A 9230-nucleotide genomic window follows, 5' to 3' on the forward strand; every position below is an offset into this window, starting at 1 on the left:
AAGGAAGAAGAAAAGCTTAATGGTGAGCACAGTTTTTGCTGTTAATACAGGCACCCCCTTGGATTTGTATTGGCTCTAATCTTCATTATCTGTTCTTCTATGTTGACCTCCAGCCCCCCCGGTTGTGATGCTAAAAACTGCAAGGTAGACTGACCCCCAATCACACTCTTCAGTCACAGTGCTACATACTTAAAGGGAAACCCCAGCACCCACCAAATTTGATTGTGTCGCTGAAATCATTCAATACCTCAGCGTTGGTTTTACAAAGTGGCACAGCTAGTTTGTTATATGTGCCTGGCTGTCCGTGTGACGAAAAACTGTTCCCATATTCTTGGCTCTTTCAATCTTTCTTCACAGCTCAAACCTCACAGACCTGGAGTCAGTCTGTGACATGACTGTAAATTAGATCTGTTGTCAATCAGTCATAGTACATGTTGATTACTAAATGCAGGTAATCATTTTTCTGTACTCTCTACATGTGACAATAATGACCTAGAAATTAACTGTATCTGAGTCCACTACTAGCTGTGTAGGGTACAGCAGAGGGTGTTAAAAGACCTGGAAACACGCTACAGCTGCCAGGTAATATCTTTTGTCAGCGCTTAACTCTCATGGAATCCCATCCATCCATTATCCAACCCGCTACATTCTAACTACAGGGTCACGGGAGTCTGCTGGAGCCAATCCCAGCCAACACAGGGCACAAGGCAGGAAACAAACCCCGGGCAGGACGCCAGCCCACCGCATGAAATCCCCTATATGTGTCACGTTCTACACCTGGGTAGACTGGGCTCTCAAACATGTTATAAATGTCTTCCTCCAGAAGTCTGTCTTCAGTTTTTAAGTATTAGGGGCATCTTTTTTGTTTATATTTCCCTTTTGCTGTATGAATTCTTACATACAACTATTAATGGGCTCATGCAGCAGCCAGTCCCGGAGAGGACACAGTAACGCACAGACCCACACTCACCCATATGGTCTCACAACAATCACAAAGATTTTTGTCTGTAACCTGCATATTCTTCTTAATGAGGCAGCTTCACACTTTTACAATACATGATGAATGAGATATTGTATTGTTTAAAGAATATTTTGATTTAAGAGAAAATGAAAACCCATTGTGATACAAATTCATAAAACTACTGCATTGTCCAGCATCATTTTTGGTGATGTTACAAATAGATAAATAGATACTTTATTAATCCCAAGGGGAAATTCACATAATCCAGCAACAGCATACTGATACAAAAAACAATATTAAATTAAAGAGTAATAAAAATGCAGGTAAAAACAGACAATAACTTTGAATAATGTTAACGTTTACCCCCCCAGGTGGAATTGAAGAGTTGCATAGTGTGGGGGAGGAACGATCTCCTCAGTCTGTCAGTGGAGCAGGACAGTGACAAAAGTCTGTCACTGAAGTTACTCCTCTACCTGGAGATGACACTGTTCAGTGGATGCAGTGGATTCTCCATGATTGACAGAAGCCTGCTCAGCACCCGTTGCTCTTTTATGGATGTCAAACTGTCCAGCTTCATTCCTACAATAGAGCCTGCCTTCCTCACCAGTTTGTCCAGGCGTGAGGCATCGCTATTCTTTATGCTGCCTCCCTAGCACACCACCGCAAAGAAGAGGGCGCTCGCCACAACCGTCTGGTAGAACATCTACAGCATCTTATTGCAGATGTTGAAGGATGCCAACCTTCTCAGAAAGTATAGTCTGCTCTGACCTTTCTTACATGGAGCATCAGTATTGGCAGTCCAGTCCAATTTGTCATCCAGCTGCAGTCCCAGGTATTTATTGGACTGCACCCTCTGCACACAGTCACCTCTGATGATCACGGGGTCCAGGAGGGGCCTGTGTCTCCTAAAATCCACCACCAGCTCCTTGGTTTTGCTGGTGTTCAGGTGTAAGTGGTTTGAGTTGCACCATTTAACAAAGTCCTTGATTAGGTTCCTATACTCCTCCTCCTGCCAACTCCTGATACAGCACACAATAACAGTGTCGTCAGCGAACTTTTGCACGTGGCAGGACTCTAAGTTGTATTGGAAGTCTGATGTATATAGGATGAACAGGACCAGAGAAAGTACAGTCCCCTGCGGCACTCCTGTGTTGCTGACCACAATGTCAGACCTGCAGTTCCCAAGACGCACAAACTGAGGTCTGTCTGTAAGACAGTCCATGATCCATGCCACCAGGTATGAATCTACTCCCATCTCTGTCAGCTTGTCTCTAAGGAGCAGAGGTTGGATGGCGTTGAAATCATACAAATCATACAGACTGCAAGATTTCTATCACGCCATTACCGTTTTGTCTGACTAGATACTGATGTTTTATGGGTTAACTTAATGTAAATGGGAAAAGTCATAAAAGAATGGTACAAGTGAATAAATAAACGGGTCACAAGTGCCTTTACCAGAGGTACTGTTTCAGAAACTATACACTTTATGAAAGCACTGATGGCAGCACGGCTAAGAATGATATGTTATGTAAGAATTAAAACACAAAAGAAGATGAACAAAGAAATCCACAATTCTCACTGCCAGACGGGTCTAAAGTTGAATTAGCAAATTGCCAGTTTTATTTGTGCCTCAGTTGTAAAACAGAAGAGTGTTTTATGATACTGCAATAGAATCTTGTAATAATGAAGATGCCAGCATTGAACTGTTTCTGCCCCATTTTTCTTTTTTCTCCAATAGCATTTATTAATTACTTTAGTTTACTGGTGCTTGGCACTTCTTCAATTCCAATAGCATTTTTTTTTTTTTTTTTTTTGCATGTTTCATTTGCCTATTTCAGCTTATCGCAGTCCACAGGGTGCAGATTGCTCTCTTGAATTTTGTTTTGGATTGCTGTAGTTTTCTTTTGATATTTTTCTAGCATTACAGTAACTACTTGTGGAAGGAAACCTGAAGCAAAAATTCTTTTATACTCCTGATATTGCTGTCTTTTAAAATGGATTTACAAAGTCCAGTCTGTACACTTCTGTTCAATAAAAGAATTTATGAGTTCCATTTTCTAACTCGCGTATTCAATTCAGAGACATGCAGGGTGCAAGGTGGGAAACATCCCTGGACGGGCCAGCAGTCTCCTGCTGGGTGCTGTCACTTGCACTCCCACCACATTAATGTAAGGCCATTTTAATGCTGCTGGTCAACCTAACACATGCAGTAGATCTTTGGGATAAGAATCAGAGTGCCTGGAGAAAAACACACAAAGCACAGTGAGACTCAAAAGCAGCACTTACCACTTTGTTGTCGTGAAGTAGGTTCATTTGAAAAAACAAACTTACTATGAATAATCTGACATCTTCATGCATGGAAGAAGGTGTTTTTGGTTTTGACCCATTTATAGTCTTTTAATTCAGATACCATTTATCAGATTTATAAGGTTCATGACTGGAAACAATCTTACTGAATGCAACTCCGTTTGATCTCAGTGTCAAGGGGAATTATATGGGAGAGACGGCGATGCCTGCAATTACTTGAAGCAATTACTCTTCATGCTCCATGTATGTAATTAGACTTTTAACTAAAAAAACAAAAATACACCGTCTGTTGTGCCAGTCTGCCCTGTGGCATTCTTTGCCTACCTTCACAAATACAGGTCAAAAAGTTAAATAATCTACTTGTTATCAACATTTTTCTGTTGCTATATTTTTTATATAAAATTTTGAGAAAATAAAAAATAAACTGAAGATGGCATTAGCTACAGCACTAATTGATCAAGTAATAAAATGTGCAATAATCGTGGTGTGACAGTCGGGTGCATTCGGGGACTGTTCTGAAAGTTGAACTATTTGTCATTTTTTGTTTATTTACTGCACAAAAGAGACAGATGTCACACAATTGTTTAGTTTGTATTTTTGTAACAAGTAATATCCAGCAATAACAGCAGTAGTAGAATGTAACTACTATGTATTAGTAGAGTACATAAAATACACTACTTTTAATACCATTTAGCATTTCAAAATAATATATAAGTTAAAAGCGGAGCCTCAATAGGGTTGTGGTGGCTGTAATAGCTCTCAGAGGCAACAAGTTATAATTTGGTGATGTACAAATTGTATTTTTGTACTCTCATTAGTCTTTGGTTGTTGGGGCTCTTGGGCTCATCTCATTATATTTCATATTCTTAACCATCACATTTTTGAAAGACACGTCGGATGGAGATGTAAAATCAATGTTGAAGTCTCAAAGTATAATTTATGGCTGCAGCAGACCATAAAGGATAGTAGGTCATTGTGCTACTTTGCCCATAAATTGGAGTGTCAGGGAAATCTTGAATCATTCTAATCAATGGATAATGCGGCCATGAAATAGTTTTAGTGTAATGTAAACTGTTTATTCGTTGTGTCATGGCCTTCAGAGCCATACTTACAGTTGTGTTTGAAAGTTTGTGAACCCTTTAGAATTTTCTATAAATCTATTTCTGCATAAATATGACCTAAAACATCATCAGATTTTCACTCAAGTCCTAAAAGTAGATAAAGAGGAACCAGTTAAACAAATGAGACAAAAATATTATACTTGGTCATTTATTTATTGAGGAAAATGATCAAATATTACATATTTGTGAGTGGCAAAAGTATGTGAACCTCTAGGATTAGCAGTTAGTTTGAAGGTGAAATTCGAGTCAGGTGTTTTCAATCAATGGGATGACAATGAGGTATGAGTGGGCACCCTGTGTTATTTAAAGAACAGGGATCTATCAAAGTCTGCTCTTCACAACACATGTTGGTGGAAGTGTATCATGGCATGAACAAAGGAGATTTCTGAGGACCTCAGAAAAAGAGTTGCTGATGCTCATCAGGCTGGGAAAGGTTATAAAACCATCTCTAAAGAGTTTGGACTCCACCAATCCACAGTCAGACAGATTATGTACAACTGGAGGAAGTTCAAGACCATTGTTATCCTCCCCAGGAGTGGTCAACCAACAAAGATCACTCCAAGAGCAAGGCGTGTAATAGTCGGAGAGGTCACAAAGGACCCCAGGGTAACTTCTAAGCAACTGAAGGCCTCTCTCACATAGGCTAATGTTCATGTTCATGAGTCCACCATCAGGAGAACACTGAACAACAATGGTGTGCATGGCAGGGTTGCAAGGAGAAAGCCACTGCTCTCCAAAAAAACATTGCTGCTCATCTGCAGTTTGCTAAAGATCACATGGACAAACCAGAAGACTATTGGAAGAATGTTTTGTGGATGGACGAGACCAAAATAGAACTTTTTGGTTTAAATGAAAAGCGTTATGTTTGGAAAAAGAAAAACACTGCATTCCAGCATAAGAACCTTATTCCATCTGTGAAACATGGTGGTGGTAGTATCATGGTTTGGGCCTGTTTTGCTGCATCTGGGCCAGGACGGCTTGCCTTCATTGATGGAACTATGAATTCTGAATTATATCAGAGAATTCTAAAGGAAAATATCAGGACATCTGTCCATGAACTGAATCTGAAGAGAAGGTGGGTCATGCAGCAAGACAACGACCCTAAGCCCACAAGTTGTTCTACCAAAGAATGGTTAAAGAAGAATAAAGTTAATGTTTTGGAATGGCCAAGTCAAAGTCCTGACCTTAATCCAATCGAAATGTTGTGGAAGGACCTGAAGCGAGCAGTTCATGTGAGGAAACCCACCAACACCCCAGAGTTGAAGCTGTTCTGTATTGAGGAATGGGCCAAAATTCCTCCATACCGGTGTGCAGGACTGATCAAAAGTTACCGGAAACGTTTAGTTGCAGTTATTGCTGCAAAGGGGGGTCACACCAGATACTGAAAGCAAAGGTTCACATACTTTTGCCACTCACAAATATGTCATATTTAATCATTTTCCTTAATAAATAAGTGACCAAGTATAACATTTTTGTCTCATTTGTTTAACTGGTTTCTCTTTATCTACTTTTAGGACTTGAGTGAAAATCTGATGATGTTTTAGGTCATATTTATTCAGAAATATAGAAAATTCTAAAGGGTTCACAAACTTTCCAGCACAACTGTACATGTTTCCATTCCTCTTGTGTTCATTTCTATATAAGCAAAGTGTCTTTTTGATTTCCTTGCTTGCGTTTTTTTTTTCCTCATTAATGGCTACAAAGATCATTTAATTTACCTGTTCTGACTCTGATCAAAGGGATACATTGTGTTAGTGTGGCAGCAGTACATCTCTGCCCATGTGTGGGACGCTGCTGCTGTTACCCTGACTTCCACTGGGTCCCTGTTTTTCCATCCAGAGCAGTTATTGAAGGACCAAGAGAGGAAAATATGCCAAATATAATATAATGTAAGTAAACTCTCTTGACGAAAATTTTAAATGGTAATCGAATCACTAATCAAGGCCACACAGAATATTTGTTTTAAGATTTTTTAAGACAATTTTGAAAATTCTCCAATGCTTTTCAAATGGGAGTTTTTGTATAGTTAAAAAATTAGTACCACACTCTCAATTCATGACATCTCAAGGAAACGTTGCCCAGTATTTCCTTGATGAATTAACTATCAAATTGCAATAAAATAAGGCCTCGGGGAGTTGAGTTGTTTGTGCATTTTATGCACCTGGAAAGGAACACTTAAAAAAGTATAGTTACATTTTAAATAGTAGCATTTTTGAAATATTCATGTCATTTAGCTCCATGTTCACTTAAACGTTTTATCTAGACAGTATGTGATGCTCCTTCTCTAATGTGACTGCCTGTTTAAAAGCATAAGCATTCATATGAATGTCCTGACTTAAGCCATAGGTTCATCTTGTGTTATTTTTGCAAGTAGATGGTTTTTTTTTTTGTGGTTTTGAACTTTTGATACTCTTTACAACATCTGTTTTTTGCAGTTTTTTCCCATGTTTGTCATTGTTACTGCTGACCCAGCATCTCAGAATATTTTAAATGGTAGCCAGGGAGTAGTTCATTCTAGAGAGTTCAACCCAATAAAAAACTTGAATCCTGTTTAGAATGAGTATCCATGTGAGCTGATTTCATGCTTCTGATAAACTCTTTAAACAAAAATCAGTTTTAATAAAGCTGAGAATTCAATCTTAAATTTAAACAGTCTGTTCTCTGTATTTTAATGTTTCTAGACACTTGTGTTTGTACAGGTGGGTCTTTATTCTTTGTCATGTAAGTAGCCAGTCCACGTATCTCTTATTCCTTTGATAAATAAAAACCCAACGCTGGTGTCATTGGTTCAATAATAACATTAGTCATCAAAACAAACCCTAATAAGACCTTGCCCTTCATTAAATACTCTTATCGAGCTGTTTACTTTCATGTTGTCACTTCAAGTTTCACATTCAGAGGAATGGCCAATTGATTAACCAAGAAGTCAAACGAACAACTCAAGTGATAAGCTGTGTGAACTAAGCCATGTAAAAAGCACAAGCGCACCTCACTGTGGCCTGCTGATCCGACTCAGTTCTCAGTTCTACAGGACTCCCTTCTGGCAGTGTTTGAATGAAATATTGAGTGTCTGCCCCATCTAGCCCCGCCCCAAATATTTAGCCACACATAACCGAAAAGATGACAGGGTGTTAAAACTAGGAGAATCACCCTGTGAAAACAGGGAAAAACGTTAAAAGACTCTCTTCATATATGTGAATTTTCATAAAGCATTTGCTTGCAATTCAGGGGAAGTCTGTATTATTTTAATTATGTTTAGTCAAACATATACAAGCACAAAATATTTTGTCTTGTCAGGTTTTGTAAATGTAATAAATGAATTATTGTTTTTGAGGAAGCATGGTTAAATACAGAAGATTGCTAGAATTTAATTATCACAAATATATTTTTTTGTGATCAAGTATTTATTAAGTATTTTCAGACAGAGCAAATTATGTAATTTTCTGCATGTATGAGAAAATGTTTATAAATATAAGTTACATTTTAAACTATTTAACTATTCCATGTTTAAGTTAATTTGCTACACTTAAAACATATTTTTGCTCAGAACATAGATGATAAAATTTATTTTTGTGTGGAAATTAAATTATTTATCTTTTAACTTATTGTGGTTTTTTTCGACATTAATTGAGTTAACTCTTTCAGAGTGGATGTCGACTTTTGTCGAAATTCGGGGGTAGAGGAAGGTAATCAATCAGCCGTAAATGGTGACAAAACTTGCCGGTGCGTTTTAGTTCGACTCTCTTTGCTGGAAGGATGGTTTGCTTTATTGATTTGACCTGGATTACCTGTGCATACGTGAGTAGCGAAGGGCAAACGGACTCAAAGTTGGCATCGACATCTAGTGAGAGACCAAAGCGAATGCATAAAGCAGAATATTCCGTGGATGACATTTTGCATATTACTGTCAAATCTGACTTGTCGGACTCCGATTTTGATCGTGTGATCTGTAGATAGAGATCAAAAATGAAAGTGAGGTACCAGCTGCAGCACCAGTTGATCATGGGGATGAACACGCTTGTGTAGGTGATGTACCAATGGCAACGTTCACCTGGGAAGATTGGCACTTACAATGATAAGAGTTACAAACCAGATTGCGTCACACTGCCACGCGAAGACAGGCCAGGGAGCCGACCTGCCACACATTCCTACCGGTCATTTCCAACAGAGATGCTGAACAGGTACCAACAGCAGCCACAGCAACAGACGTTTTACATTGATTTACATGTGAAACTTTTACTTTCTGTGCTTTTCAGAAAATTGAGTTGCCTGCAAAAAATACTAAGCCCTCAAAGAGTTAAAGCAGTGGTCTCAGTCAGTTCTGGTAGCCCTGTGGCTTACACAATTTTATTCTCAGAAATTCAGAAGTATTTGCATTTTTGTCGAAAATGTTAAAGACTTGATGTGATTCACACATTTCTACAGTTTGCTCCTGTAATGAGTGCATCACCCCTTAAGGAGGAAGGACCAGCAAGTGAAGTAGCAAGAAGAAGAAACCTAAAGCATTGTCAGAACTTGTGAGGGTCCTTGAATTTGTAAATTAAAATCTTAAATTTCAAACGTGAGCAAAGTTTAGGTCACAAAATGGTCCTATCAGAATTTAAATTACTAAGGCAAAGACTTTTAAGAGGATATACATAAGCTTGGACATAAGGTTTACCATGACACCATTTTAAATGCAGCTTAAGTAATAATCGTGACAGCAGAAACCAACCTTATATCTGAAAACGGCATGTAGTAGTGAGATTGTGTTGATCAGAATGGCAATGTGATGGTGTCATCATCATAATGATAAATTAGTATAACAAAATCAAAATGAATATAAGTAAAATTAATCAGAA

The sequence above is a fragment of the Polypterus senegalus genome, chromosome 4 (assembly GCF_016835505.1).
Source record: "Polypterus senegalus isolate Bchr_013 chromosome 4, ASM1683550v1, whole genome shotgun sequence".
NCBI classification, from domain to species: domain Eukaryota; kingdom Metazoa; phylum Chordata; class Cladistia; order Polypteriformes; family Polypteridae; genus Polypterus; species Polypterus senegalus.